We start from the raw sequence: 17172 nt of genomic DNA, 5'->3' as shown, positions 1-17172 counted from the left end.
GGGGGTGAAAGCACATGTAGTGTAATGCTGCTATAAAAGTGTAATGCTGCTATAATAGTGTAATGCTGCTATAATACTATAATGCTGCTATAATAGTGTAATGCTGCTATAATAATGTAATGCTGCTATAATAGTGTAATGCTGCTATAATAGTGTAATGCTGCTATAATAGTGTAATGTTGCTATAATAATGTAATGCTGCTATAATACTATAATGCTGCTATAATAGTGTAATGCTGCTATAATAGTTTAATGCTGCTATAATAGTGTAATGTTGCTATAATAATGTAATGCTGCTATAATACTATAATGCTGCTATAATAGTGTAATGCTGCTATAATAGTGTAATGCTGCTATAATAGTTTAATGCTGCTATAATAGTGTAATGCTGCTATAATAGTGTAATGCTGCTATAATAGTGTAATGCTGCTATAATAATGTAATGCTGCTATAATAGTGTAATGCTGCTATAATAGTGTAATGCTGCTATAATAGTGTAATGCCGCTATAATAATGTAATGCTGCTATAATAGTGTAATGCTGCTATAATAATGTAATGCTGCTATAATAGTGTAATGCTGCTATAATAGTGTACTGCCGCTATAATAGTGTAATGCTGCTATAATAGTGTAATGCCGCTATAATAGTGTACTGCCGCTATAATAGTGTAATGCTGCTATAATAGTGTAATGCCGCTATAATAATGTAATGCCGCTATAATACTGTAATGCTGCTATAATAGTGTAATGCTGCTATAATAATGTAATGCCGCTATAATAGTGTAATGCTGCTATAATAGTGTACTGCCGCTATAATAGTGTAATGCTGCTATAATAGTGTAATGCTGCTATAATAGTGTACTGCCGGTATAATAGTGTAATGCTGCTATAATAATGTAATGCTGCTATAATAGTGTACTGCCGCTATAATAGTGTAATGCTGCTATAATAGTGTAATGCCGCTATAATAGTGTACTGCCGCTATAATAGTGTAATGCTGCTATAATAGTGTAATGCTGCTATAATAGTGTACTGCTGCTATAATAGTGTAATGCCGCTATAATAGTGTAATGCTGCTATAATAGTGTAATGCCACTATAATAGTGTAATGCCGCTATAATAATGTAATGCTGCTATAATAATGTAATGCCGCTATAATAGTGTAATGCTGCTATAGTAGTGTACTGCCGCTATAATAGTGTAATGCTGCTATAATAGTGTACTGCCGCTATAATAGTGTAATGCTGCTATAATAGTGTAATGCTGCTATAATAATGTAATGCTGCTATAATAGTGTACTGCCGCTATAATAGTGTAATGCTGCTATAATAATGTAATGCTGCTATAATAGTGTAATGCTGCTATAATAATGTAATGCTGCTATAATAATGTAATGCTGCTATAATAGTGTAATGCTGCTATAATAGTGTAATGCTGCTATAATAATGTAATGCTGCTATAATAGTGTACTGCCGCTATAATAGTGTAATGCTGCTATAATAATGTAATGCTGCTATAATAGTGTAATGCTGCTATAATAGTGTAATGCTGCTATAATAGTATAATGCCGGTATAATAGTGTACTGCCGCTATAATAGTGTACTGCCGCTATAATAGTGTAATGCTGCTATAATAGTGTAATGCTGCTATAATAGTGTACTGCCGCTATAATAGTGTAATGCTGCTATCAGAGGTCGCATTAACGCCTCACCACGCGTCATAGACGCGTGATGAGGCGCCATTACCCCCCAAAATAATTGCCATGCGTAAAGTTACGCTTGGCAATTATTCCCTGTAGCGCGCAGGCTGAGCGGTTCAGCGCGCGCCGCAAAGGAGAGAAATATCAGTAGCGCGATCACAGCGCGCGCTGGACCGCTCAGCGGGACACATGACTAGGGGCGGGCCGGAGTGAGAGCACCCGCCCCAGGGGAGACGTGTGGGCAGTGGCGTACCGTCCGCGGTCGCCATTGAGACGGCCCATCAGAAGGGGGGGCCGGGGCTGTGTGTGTGGAGTGTGTGCGGTGCTGTGTGTGTGGAGTGTGTGCGGTGCTGTGTGCCGTGAGTGTGTGCGGTGCTGTGTGTGTGGAGTGTGTGCGGTGCTGTGTGTGTGGAGTGTGTGCGGTGCTGTGTGTGTGGAGTGTGTGCGGTGCTGTGTGTGTGGAGTGTGTGCGGTGCTGTGTGTGTGGAGTGTGTGCGGTGCTGTGTGTGTGGAGTGTGTGCGGTGCTGTGTGTGTGGAGTGTGTGCGGTGCTGTGTGTGTGGAGTGTGTGCGGTGCTGTGTGTGTGGAGTGTGTGCGGTGCTGTGTGTGTGGAGTGTGTGCGGTGCTGTGAGTGTGGAGTGTGTGCGGTGCTGTGTGTGTGGAGTGTGTGCGGTGCTGTGTGTGTGGAGTGTGTGCGGTGCTGTGTGTGTGGAGTGTGTGCGGTGCTGTGTGTGTGGAGTGTGTGCGGTGCTGTGTGTGTGGAGTGTGTGCGGTGCTGTGTGTGTGGAGTGTGTGCGGTGCTGTGTGTGTGGAGTGTGTGCGGTGCTGTGTGTGTGGAGTGTGTGCGGTGCTGTGTGTGTGGAGTGTGTGCGGTGCTGTGTGTGTGGAGTGTGTGCGGTGCTGTGTGTGTGGAGTGTGTGCGGTGCTGTGAGTGTGGAGTGTGTGCGGTGCTGTGTGTGTGGAGTGTGTGCGGTGCTGTGTGTGTGGAGTGTGTGCGGTGCTGTGTGTGTGGAGTGTGTGCGGTGCTGTGAGTGTGGAGTGTGTGCGGTGCTGTGTGTGTGGAGTGTGTGCGGTGCTGTGAGTGTGGAGTGTGTGCGGTGCTGTGTGTGTGGAGTGTGTGCGGTGCTGTGTGTGTGGAGTGTGTGCGGTGCTGTGTGTGTGGAGTGTGTGCGGTGCTGTGTGTGTGGAGTGTGTGCGGTGCTGTGTGTGTGGAGTGTGTGCGGTGCTGTGAGTGTGGAGTGTGTGCGGTGCTGTGTGTGTGGAGTGTGTGCGGTGCTGTGTGTGTGGAGTGTGTGCGGTGCTGTGTGTGTGGAGTGTGTGCGGTGCTGTGTGTGTGGAGTGTGTGCGGTGCTGTGTGTGTGGAGTGTGTGCGGTGCTGTGTGTGTGGAGTGTGTGCGGTGCTGTGTGTGTGGAGTGTGTGCGGTGCTGTGTGTGTGGAGTGTGTGCGGTGCTGTGTGTGTGGAGTGTGTGCGGTGCTGTGTGTGTGGAGTGTGTGCGGTGCTGTGTGTGTGGAGTGTGTGCGGTGCTGTGTGTGTGGAGTGTGTGTTTTGTGTGCGTGTGCTGTGTGAGTGTGCTATGTGTATTACCGAAATTTTCATACTCCTCCTCGGGTAAAAATACTCCTCAAAAATGGTGAGAGGAGTATTTTTACCCTTCTGGAAAAATGTTAGTGCGACCTCTGGCTGCTATAATAGTGTAATGCTGCTATAATAGTGTACTGCCGCTATAATAGTGTAATGCTGCTATAATAGTGTAATGCTGCTATAATAGTGTACTGCCGCTATAATAATGTAATGCTGCTATAATAGTGTAATGCTGATATAATAGTGTACTGCCGCTATAATAGTGTAATGCTGCTATAATAGTGTAATGCTGCTATAATAGTGTAATGCTGCTATAATAGTGTAATGCTGCTATAATAGTGTAATGCTGCTATAATAGTGTACTGCCGCTATAATAGTGTAATGCTGATATAATAATGTAATGCCGCTATAATAGTGTAATGCTGCTATAATAGTGTAATGCCGCTATAATAGTGTACTGCCGCTATAATAGTGTAATGCTGCTATAATAATGTAATGCTGCTATAATAGTGTAATGCTGCTATAATAGTGTAATGCTGCTATAATAGTGTAATGCTGATATAATAGTGTAATGCTGCTATAATAGTGTACTGCCGCTATAATAGTGTAATGCTGATATAATAATGTAATGCCGCTATAATAGTGTAATGCTGCTATAATAGTGTACTGCCGCTATAATAATGTAATGCTGCTATAATAGTGTACTGCCGCTATAATAGTGTAATGCTGATATAATAATGTAATGCCGCTATAATAGTGTAATGCTGCTATAATAGTGTACTGCCGCTATAATAGTGTAATGCTGCTATAATAGTGTACTGCCGCTATAATAGTGTAATGCTGATATAATAATGTAATGCCGCTATAATAGTGTAATGCTGATATAATAATGTAATGCCGCTATAATAGTGTAATGCTGATATAATAATGTAATGCCGGTATAATAGTGTAATGCTGCTATAATAATGTAATGCCGCTATAATAGTGTAATGCCGGTATAATAGTGTACTGCCGCTATAATAGTGTAATGCTGATATAATAATGTAATGCCGCTATAATAGTGTAATGCTGCTATAATAGTGTACTGCCGCTATAATAGTGTAATGCTGCTATAATAGTGTACTGCCGCTATAATAGTGTAATGCTGATATAATAATGTAATGCCGCTATAATAGTGTAATGCTGATATAATAATGTAATGCCGCTATAATAGTGTAATGCTGATATAATAATGTAATGCCGGTATAATAGTGTAATGCTGATATAATAATGTAATGCCGGTATAATAGTGTACTGCCGCTATAATAGTGTAATGCTGCTATAATAATGTACTGCTGCTATAATAATGTAATGCCGCTATAATAGTGTAATGCTGCTATAATAGTGTAATGCTGCTATAATAGTGTAATGCTGCTATAATAATGTAATGCCGCTATAATAGTGTAATGCTGATATAATAATGTAATGCTGCTATAATAGTGTAATGCTGATATAATAATGTAATGCTGATATAATAGTGTACTGCCGCTATAATAGTGTAATGCCGCTATAATAGTGTAATGCTGCTATAATAGTGTACTGCCGCTATAATAGTGTAATGCTGATATAATAATGTAATGCTGCTATAATAGTGTAATGCCGCTATAATAGTGTAATGCTGCTATAATAGTGTAATGCTGCTATAATAGTGTACTGCCGCTATAATAGTGTAATGCTGCTATAATAGTGTACTGCCGCTATAATAGTGTACTGCCGCTATAATAGTGTAATGCTGATATAATAATGTAATGCTGCTATAATAGTGTAATGCCGCTATAATAATGTAATGCTGCTATAATAGTGTAATGCTGCTATAATAATGTAATGCCGCTATAATAGTGTAATGCCGCTATAATAGTGTAATGCCGCTATAATAGTGTACTGCCGCTATAATAGTGTAATGCTGCTATAATAGTGTAATGCCGCTATAATAGTGTAATGCTGCTATAATAGTGTAATGCTGCTATAATAGTGTACTGCCGGTATAATAGTGTAATGCTGCTATAATAGTGTAATGCTGCTATAATAGTGTAATTCTGCTATAATAGTGTAATGCTGCTATAATAGTGTAATGCCGCTATAATAGTGTAATGCTGATATAATAATGTAATGCCGCTATAATAGTGTAATGCTGCTATAATAGTGTAATGCTGCTATAATAGTGTAATGCTGCTATAATAGTGTAATGCCGCTATAATAGTGTAATGCTGATATAATAATGTAATGCCGCTATAATAGTGTAATGCCACTATAATAATGTAATGCTGCTATAATAGTGTACTGCCGCTATAATAGTGTAATGCTGCTATAATAATGTAATGCTGCTATAATAGTGTAATGCTGCTATAATAGTGTAATGCCGCTATAATAGTGTAATGCTGCTATAATAGTGTACTGCCGCTATAATAGTGTAATGCTGCTATAATAGTGTAATGCTGCTATAATAGTGTACTGCCGCTATAATAGTGTAATGCTGCTATAATAGTGTAATGCTGCTATAATAATGTAATGCCGCTATAATAATGTAATGCTGCTATAATAGTGTAATGCTGCTATAATAATGTAATGCCGCTATAATAGTGTAATGCTGCTATAATAGTGTAATGCTGCTATAATAGTATAATGCCGGTATAATAGTATAATGCTGCTATAATAGTGTACTGCCGCTATAATAGTGTAATGCTGCTATAATAATGTAATGCCGCTATAATAGTGTAATGCTGCTATAATAATGTAATGCCGCTATAATAGTGTAATGCTGCTATAATAGTGTAATGCTGCTATAATAGTGTAATGCCGCTATAATAGTGTAATGCCGCTATAATAGTGTAATGCTGCTATAATAGTGTAATGCTGCTATAATAGTGTAATGCTGCTATAATAATGTAATGCCGCTATAATAATGTAATGCTGATATAATAATGTAATGCCGCTATAATAGTGTAATGCTGCTATAATAGTGTAATGCTGCTATAATAATGTAATGCTGCTATAATAATGTAATGCCGCTATAATAGTGTAATGCTGCTATAATAGTGTAATGCTGCTATAATAGTGTAATGCTGCTATAATAATGTAATGCTGCTATAATAATGTAATGCCGCTATAATAGTGTAATGCTGCTATAATAGTGTAATGCTGCTATAATAGTGTACTGCCGCTATAATAGTGTAATGCTGCTATAATAGTGTAATGCTGCTATAATAGTGTACTGCCGCTATAATAGTGTAATGCCGCTATAATAGTGTAATGCTGCTATAATAGTGTAATGCCGCTATAATACTATAATGCTGCTATAATAGTGTACTGCCGCTATAATAGTGTAATGCTGCTATAATAGTGTAATGCTGCTATAATAGTGTAATGCTGCTATAATAGTGTAATGCCGCTATAATAGTGTAATGCTGCTATAATAGTGTAATGCCGCTATAATAGTGTAATGCTGCTATAATAGTGTAATGCTGCTATAATAGTGTAATGCTGCTATAATAGTGTAATGCTGCTATAATAATGTAATGCCGCTATAATAGTGTAATGCTGCTATAATAGTGTAATGCTGCTATAATAGTGTAATGCTGCTATAATAGTGTAATGCCGCTATAATAGTGTAATGCCGCTATAATAGTGTAATGCCGCTATAATAGTGTAATGCTGCTATAATAGTGTAATGCTGCTATAATAGTGTAATGCTGCTATAATAGTGTACTGCCGCTATAATAGTGTAATGCCGCTATAATAGTGTAATGCTGCTATAATAGTGTAATGCCGCTATAATACTATAATGCTGCTATAATAGTGTACTGCCGCTATAATAGTGTAATGCTGCTATAATAGTGTAATGCTGCTATAATAGTGTAATGCTGCTATAATAGTGTAATGCCGCTATAATAGTGTAATGCTGCTATAATAGTGTAATGCCGCTATAATAGTGTAATGCTGCTATAATAGTGTAATGCTGCTATAATAGTGTAATGCTGCTATAATAGTGTAATGCTGCTATAATAATGTAATGCCGCTATAATAGTGTAATGCTGCTATAATAGTGTAATGCTGCTATAATAGTGTAATGCTGCTATAATAGTGTAATGCCGCTATAATAGTGTAATGCCGCTATAATAGTGTAATGCTGCTATAATAGTGTAATGCTGCTATAATAGTGTAATGCTGCTATAATAATGTAATGCCGCTATAATAATGTAATGCTGATATAATAATGTAATGCCGCTATAATAGTGTAATGCTGCTATAATAGTGTAATGCTGCTATAATAATGTAATGCTGCTATAATAATGTAATGCCGCTATAATAGTGTAATGCTGCTATAATAGTGTAATGCTGCTATAATAGTGTAATGCTGCTATAATAATGTAATGCTGCTATAATAATGTAATGCCGCTATAATAGTGTAATGCTGCTATAATAGTGTAATGCTGCTATAATAGTGTACTGCCGCTATAATAGTGTAATGCCGCTATAATAGTGTAATGCTGCTATAATAGTGTAATGCTGCTATAATAGTGTAATGCCGCTATAATAGTGTAATGCTGCTATAATAGTGTAATGCCGCTATAATAGTGTACTGCTGCTATAATAATGTAATGCCGCTATAATAGTGTAATGCTGCTATAATAGTGTACTGCCGCTATAATAGTGTAATGCCGCTATAATAGTGTAATGCTGCTATAATAGTGTAATGCTGCTATAATAGTGTAATGCTGCTATAATAGTGTAATGCTGCTATAATAGTGTAATGCCGCTATAATAGTGTAATGCTGCTATAATAGTGTAATGCCGCTATAATAGTGTAATGCTGCTATAATAGTGTAATGCTGCTATAATAGTGTAATGCTGCTATAATAGTGTAATGCTGCTATAATAATGTACTGCCGCTATAATAGTGTAATGCTGCTATAATAGTGTAATGCTGCTATAATAGTGTACTGCCGCTATAATAGTGTACTGCCGCTATCAGAGGTCGCACTAACATTTTTCCAGAAGGGTAAAAATACTCCTCTCACCATTTTTGAGGAGTATTTTTACCCGAGGAGGAGTATGAAAATTTCGGTAATACACATAGCACACTCACACAGCACACGCACACAAAACACACACTCACGGCACACAGCACCGCACACACTCACGGCACACAGCACCGCACACACTCCACACACACAGCACCGCACACACTCCACACACACAGCACCGCACACACTCCACACACACAGCACCGCACACACTCACGGCACACACAGCACCGCACACACTCCACACACACAGCACCGCACACACTCCACACACACAGCACCGCACACACTCACGGCACACACAGCACCGCACACACTCCACACACACAGCACCGCACACACTCACGGCACACAGCACCGCACACACTCCACACACACAGCACCGCACACACTCCACACACACAGCACCGCACACACTCCACACACACAGCACCGCACACACTCCACACACACAGCACCGCACACACTCACGGCACACAGCACCGCACACACTCCACACACACAGCACCGCACACACTCCACACACACAGCACCGCACACACTCCACACACACAGCACCGCACACACTCCACACACACAGCACCGCACACACTCCACACACACAGCACCGCACACACTCCACACACACAGCACCGCACACACTCCACACTCACAGCACCGCACACACTCCACACACACAGCACCGCACACACTCACGGCACACAGCACCGCACACACTCCACACTCACAGCACCGCACACACTCCACACTCACAGCACCACACACACTCACGGCACACAGCACCGCACACACTCCACACTCACAGCACCGCACACACTCCACACTCACAGCACCGCACACACTCCACACTCACAGCACCGCACACACTCCACACTCACAGCACCGCACACACTCCACACTCACAGCACCGCACACACTCCACACACACAGCACCGCACACACTCCACACTCACAGCACCGCACACACTCCACACACACAGCACCGCACACACTCCACACTCACAGCACCGCACACACTCCACACACACAGCACCGCACACACACACACTCACAGCACCGCACACACTCCACACACACAGCACCGCACACACTCCACACTCACAGCACCGCACACACTCCACACACACAGCACCGCACACACTCACGGCACACAGCACCGCACACACTCCACACACACAGCACCGCACACACTCACGGCACACAGCACCGCACACACTCACCGCACACAGCACCGCACACACTCCACACACACAGCACCGCACACACTCCACACACACAGCACCGCACACACTCCACACACACAGCACCGCACACACTCCACACTCACAGCACCGCACACACTCCACACTCACAGCACCGCACACACTCACGGCACACAGCACCGCACACACTCACGGCACACAGCACCGCACACACTCACGGCACACAGCACCGCACACACTCCACACTCACAGCACCGCACACACACACACTCACAGCACCGCACACACTCACGGCACACAGCACCGCACACACTCACGGCACACAGCACCGCACACACTCACGGCACACAGCACCGCACACACTCACGGCACACAGCACCGCACACACTCACGGCACACAGCACCGCACACACTCACGGCACACAGCACCGCACACACTCCACACACACAGCACCGCACACACTCCACACACACAGCACCGCACACACTCCACACTCACAGCACCGCACACACTCCACACACACAGCACCGCACACACTCCACACTCACAGCACCGCACACACTCCACACTCACAACACCGCACACACTCCACACTCACAGCACCGCACACACTCCACACACACAGCACCGCACACACTCCACACACACAGCACCGCACACACTCCACACTCACAGCACCGCACACACTCCACACACACAGCACCGCACACACTCCACACTCACAGCACCGCACACACTCCACACTCACAACACTGCACACACTCCACACTCACAGCACCGTACACACTCCACACACACAGCACCGCACACACTCCACACACACAGCACCGCACACACTCCACACACACAGCACCGCACACACTCCACACACACAGCACCGCACACACTCCACACTCACAGCACCGCACACACTCCACACTCACAGCACCGCACACACTCCACACTCACAGCACCGCACACACTCCACACTCACAGCACCGCACACACTCCACACACACAGCACCGCACACACACACACTCACAGCACCGCACACCCTCACGGCACACAGCACCGCACACACTCCACACTCACAGCACCGCACACACTCCACACACACAGCACCGCACACACTCCACACACACAGCACCGCACACACTCACGGCACACAGCACCGCACACACTCACGGCACACAGCACCGCACACACTCACGGCACACAGCACCGCACACACTCCACACACACAGCACCGCACACACTCCACACACACAGCACCGCACACACACACACTCACAGCACCGCACACACTCCACACTCACAGCACCGCACACACTCCACACTCACAGCACCGCACACACTCCACACTCACAGCACCGCACACACTCCACACTCACAGCACCGCACACACTCACGGCACACAGCACCGCACACACTCACGGCACACAGCACCGCACACACTCACGGCACACAGCACCGCACACACTCCACACTCACAGCACCGCACACACACACACTCACAGCACCGCACACACTCACGGCACACAGCACCGCACACACTCACGGCACACAGCACCGCACACACTCACGGCACACAGCACCGCACACACTCACGGCACACAGCACCGCACACACTCCACACACACAGCACCGCACACACTCCACACACACAGCACCGCACACACTCCACACTCACAGCACCGCACACACTCCACACACACAGCACCGCACACACTCCACACACACAGCACCGCACACACTCCACACACACAGCACCGCACACACTCCACACTCACAGCACCGCACACACTCCACACTCACAGCACCGCACACACTCCACACACACAGCACCGCACACACTCCACACACACAGCACCGCACACACTCCACACACACAGCACCGCACACACTCCACACTCACAGCACCGCACACACTCCACACACACAGCACCGCACACACTCCACACACACAGCACCGCACACACTCCACACTCACAGCACCGCACACACTCCACACTCACAGCACCGCACACACTCCACACACACAGCACCGCACACACTCCACACTCACAGCACCGCACACACTCCACACACACAGCACCGCACACACTCCACACTCACAGCACCGCACACACTCCACACTCACAGCACCGCACACACTCCACACTCACAGCACCGCACACACTCCACACACACAGCACCGCACACACTCCACACACACAGCACCGCACACACTCCACACACACAGCACCGCACACACTCCACACACACAGCACCGCACACACTCCACACACACAGCACCGCACACACTCCACACACACAGCACCGCACACACTCCACACACACAGCACCGCACACACTCCACACTCACAGCACCGCACACACTCCACACACACAGCACCGCACACACTCCACACTCACAGCACCGCACACACTCCACACACACAGCACCGCACACACTCCACACACACAGCACCGCACACACTCCACACACACAGCACCGCACACACTCCACACTCACAGCACCGCACACACTCCACACTCACAGCACCGCACACACTCCACACTCACAACACTGCACACACGGCGCACGGGACAGGAGGAGGGGGTGAGCGCTGCTTACGCCCTCATACATACAGCATGTACACACATACAGTATATACAGACATGCTGCATACACAAAACAAATACGAATAAGTACAGCATAAACACAAACAGCACATACACCAACACAGCATATTCATACACTCACAATGTACACACACCATATACACTCACAGCGCAACCGCACACACCATACACAAACAGCACTCACTCACACAGCATATTCATACACTCACAGTGCACACACACCGGCACACACCATACACTCACACAGCATATTCATACACTCACACAGCATATTCATACACTCACACAGCATATTCATACACTCACACAGCATATTCATACACTCACAGTGCACACACACCCGCACACACCATACACTCACACAGCATATTCATACACTCACAGTGCACACACACCCGCACACACCATACACTCACACAGCATATTCATACACTCACACAGCATATTCATACACTCACACAGCATATTCATACACTCACACAGCATATTCATACACTCACAGTGCACACACACCCGCACACACCATACACTCACACAGCATATTCATACACTCACAGTGCACACACACCCGCACACACCATACACTCACACAGCATATTCATACACTCACAGTGCACACACACCCCATAAACACACAACAGCACAGCACACACAGACACACCACAGCACACACAGACACACCACAGCACACACAGACACACCACAGCACACACAGACACACCACAGCACACACAGACACACACGCACACACACACATCACACCCATAGAGGGACTTACAGTCGAGGGGAGCGGAGGAGCAGAGGAGTCGAGGAGCCGAGCAGCGGACGAGGGGGGAGGGTGTCAGGGAAGAGCGGCATTAGCGACAGCCCCGGCCCCCCCTTCTGATGGGCCGTCTCAATGGCGACCGCGGACGGTACGCCACTGCCCACACGTCTCCCCTGGGGCGGGTGCTCTCACTCCGGCCCGCCCCTAGTCATGTGTCCCGCTGAGCGGTCCAGCGCGCGCTGTGATCGCGCTACTGATATTTCTCTCCTTTGCGGCGCGCGCTGAACCGCTCAGCCTGCGCGCTACAGGGAATAATTGCCAAGCGTAACTTTACGCATGGCAATTATTTTGGGGGGTAATGGCGCCTCATCACGCGTCTATGACGCGTGGTGAGGCGTTAATGCGACCTCTGGCCGCTATAATAGTGTAATGCTGCTATAATAGTGTACTGCCGCTATAATAGTATAATGCCGGTATAATAGTATAATGCTGCTATAATAGTGTAATGCTGCTATAATAGTATAATGCCGGTATAATAGTATAATGCCGGTATAATAGTATAATGCTGCTATAATAGTGTAATGCTGCTATAATAGTATAATGCCGGTATAATAGTATAATGCTGCTATAATAGTGTACTGCCGGTATAATAGTGTACTGCCGGTATAATAGTGTAATGCTGCTATAATAGTGTAATGCTGATATAATAGTGTAATGCCGCTATAATAGTGTACTGCCGGTATAATAGTGTAATGCTGCTATAATAGTGTACTGCCGGTATAATAGTATAATGCTGCTATAATAGTGTACTGCCGGTATAATAGTATAATGCTGCTATAATAGTATAATGCCGGTATAATAGTGTAATGCTGCTATAATAGTGTAATGCTGCTATAATAGTGTAATGCGGCTATAATAGTGTAATGCTGCTATAATAGTGTAATGCTGCTATAATAGTATAATGCCGGTATAATAGTATAATGCCGGTATAATAGTATAATGCTGCTATAATAGTGTACTGCCGGTATAATAGTGTAATGTTGCTATAATAATGTAATGCTGCTATAATAATGTAATGCTGCTATAATAGTGTAATGCCGCTATAATAGTGTAATGCTGCTATAATAGTATAATGCCGGTATAATAGTATAATGCTGCTATAATAGTGTAATGCCGCTATAATAGTGTAATGCCGCTATAATAATGTAATGCTGCTATAATAGTGTAATGCCGCTATAATAGTGTAATGCCGCTATAATAGTGTAATGCCGCTATAATAGTGTAATGCTGCTATAATAGTATAATGCCGGTATAATAGTATAATGCTGCTATAATAGTGTAATGCCGCTATAATAGTGTAATGCTGCTATAATAGTATAATGCCGGTATAATAGTATAATGCTGCTATAATAGTGTAATGCCGCTATAATAGTGTAATGCTGCTATAATAGTGTAATGCTGCTATAATAGTGTAATGCCGGTATAATAGTGTAATGCTGCTATAATAGTGTAATGCTGATATAATAGTGTAATGCTGATATTATAGTGTAATGCTGCTATAATAGTGTACTGCCGCTATAATAGTGTAATGCTGCTATAATAGTGTAATGCTGCTATAATAATGTAATGCTGCTATAATAGTGTAATGCTGCTATAATAGTGTACTGCCGCTATAATAGTGTAATGCTGATATAATAGTGTAATGCTGATATTATAGTGTAATGCTGCTATAATAGTGTACTGCCGCTATAATAGTGTAATGCTGCTATAATAGTGTACTGCTGCTATAATAGTGTAATGCGGCTATAAGAGTGTAATGCCGATATAATAGTGTAATGCTGCTATAATAGTGTAATGCTGCTATAATAGTGTAATGCTGATATAATAGTGTAATGCCGCTATAATAGTGTAATGCTGTAATAGTGTACTGCCGGTATAATAGTGTAATGCCGCTATAATAGTGTACTGCCGCTATAATAGTGTAATGCCGCTATAATAGTGTAATGCTGTAATAGTGTACTGCCGGTATAATAGTGTAATGCCGGTATAATAGTGTAATGCTGCTATAATAGTGTAATGCTGCTATAATAGTGTAATGCCGCTATAATAGTGTAATGCTGCTATAATAGTGTAATGCCGCTATAATAGTGTAATGCTGCTATAATAGTGTAATGCTGCTATAATAGTGTAATGCTGCTATAATAGTGTAATGCCGCTATAATAGTGTAATGCTGCTATAATAGTGTAATGCTGCTATAATAGTGTACTGCCGCTATAATAGTGTACTGCTGCTATAATAGTGTACTGCCGCTATAATAGTGTACTGCCGCTATAATAGTGTAATGCTGCTATAATAGTATAATGCTGCTATAATAGTGTAATGCTGCTATAATAGTGTAATGCTGCTATAATAGTGTACTGCCGCTATAATAGTGTACTGCTGCTATAATAGTGTACTGCCGCTATAATAGTGTACTGCCGCTATAATAGTGTAATGCTGCTATAATAGTATAATGCTGCTATAATAGTGTAATGCTGCTATAATAGTATAATGCTGCTATAATAGTGTAATGCTGCTATAATAGTATAATGCTGCTATAATAGTGTAATGCTGCTATAATAGTGTAATGCCGCTATAATAGTATAATGCCGGTATAATAGTATAATGCTGCTATAATAGTGTACTGCCGGTATAATAGTGTAATGCTGCTATAATAGTGTAATGCTGCTATAATAGTGTAATGCTGCTATAATAGTGTAATGCTGCTATAATAGTGTAATGCTGCTATAATAGTGTAATGCTGCTATAATAATGTAATGCCGCTATAATAGTGTACTGCCGCTATAATAGTGTACTGCCGCTATAATAGTGTACTGCCGGTATAATAGTGTAATGCTGCTATAATAGTGTAATGCTGCTACTCCCAGGGGGATCATCTGACGGGATAATGGAGGGTCGTAGATTCAGCACAGATCCATCATTTTTCAGGCACCAAAGTGAAGCCCAATGATTGGTCGACCTCGGCTGAATGTTTCGTTGCTTTGATGCCGCTCGTTTTCCTGATTTTTGTTATTTTTATCCCGGATGCCTCCGCGTGTGTATAACTCCATCTGCCTCCAATTAGGGGAAATATTTGGAAGCTTTGAAACCGCAAAATGCCGGACAAGGCGTCTTCTTTCACACCTGCTCCCAATGCTCTGTGTGTCAGCGTCACCCTGACAGGATCTTCCCAGGGAGCAGGGAGGAGGACAATCAGGGAAAATGTCACAGCAAATAGACCCAGACCCAAACAAATGTTCTGCTGCACAGTTCTGGTTCTGTATCTTTCCTGTGTTTGTGGCCAGATATACGTCCCTACAGACGCTATGGCGACCCGGTGGCGTTCTGGTTCTGTATCTTTCCTGTGTTTGTGGCCAGATATACGTCCCTACAGAAGCTATGGCGACCCGGTGGCGTTCTGGTTCTGTATCTTTCCTGTGTTTGTGGCTAGATATACGTCCCTACAGAAGCTATGGCGACCCGGTGGCGTTCTGGTTCTGTATCTTTCCTGTGTTTGTGGCTAGATATACGTCCCTACAGACGCTATGGCGACCCGGTGGCGTTCTGGTTCTGTATCTTTCCTGTGTTTGTGGCCAGATATACGTCCCTACAGACGCTATGGCGACCCGGTGGCGTTCTGGTTCTGTATCTTTCCTGTGTTTGTGGCTAGATATACGTCCCTACAGACGCTATGGCCACCCGGTGGCGTTCTGGTTCTGTATCTTTCCTGTGTTTGTGGCCAGATATACGTCCCTACAGACGCTATGGCGACCCGGTGGCGTTCTGGTTCTGTATCTTTCCTGTGTTTGTGGCTAGATATACGTCCCTACAGACGCTATGGCGACCCGGTGGCGTTCTGGTTCTGTATCTTTCCTGTGTTTGTGGCTAGATATACGTCCCTACAGACGCTATGGCGACCCGGCGGCGTTCTGGTTCTGTATCTTTCCTGTGTTTGTGGCCAGATATACGTCCCTACAGACGCTATGGCGACCCGGTGGCGTTCTGGTTCTGTATCTTTCCTGTGTTTGTGGCTAGATATACGTCCCTACAGACGCTATGGCGACCCGGTGGCGTTCTGGTTCTGTATCTTTCCTGTGTTTCTGGCTAGATATACGTCCCTACAGACGCTATGGCGACCCGGCGGCGTTCTGGTTCTGTATCTTTCCTGTGTTTGTGGCTAGATATACGTCCCTACAGACGCTATGGCGACCCGG

General features: G+C 44.4%; 1 protein-coding gene across 1 annotated transcript in view; it reads right to left on the bottom strand.

Annotated features, from left to right (window-relative positions):
* Positions 1-17172, bottom strand: part of RECK (reversion inducing cysteine rich protein with kazal motifs) — an 83508-nt gene that overhangs the window by 54691 nt on the left and 11645 nt on the right. The window lies entirely within an intron of this gene.

The sequence above is a fragment of the Engystomops pustulosus genome, chromosome 5, assembly GCF_040894005.1.
Source record: "Engystomops pustulosus chromosome 5, aEngPut4.maternal, whole genome shotgun sequence".
Taxonomy (NCBI): domain Eukaryota; kingdom Metazoa; phylum Chordata; class Amphibia; order Anura; family Leptodactylidae; genus Engystomops; species Engystomops pustulosus.
Note: the sequence above shows the minus strand (reverse complement) of the source record. Positions and strands in the feature narration are given on the sequence as shown.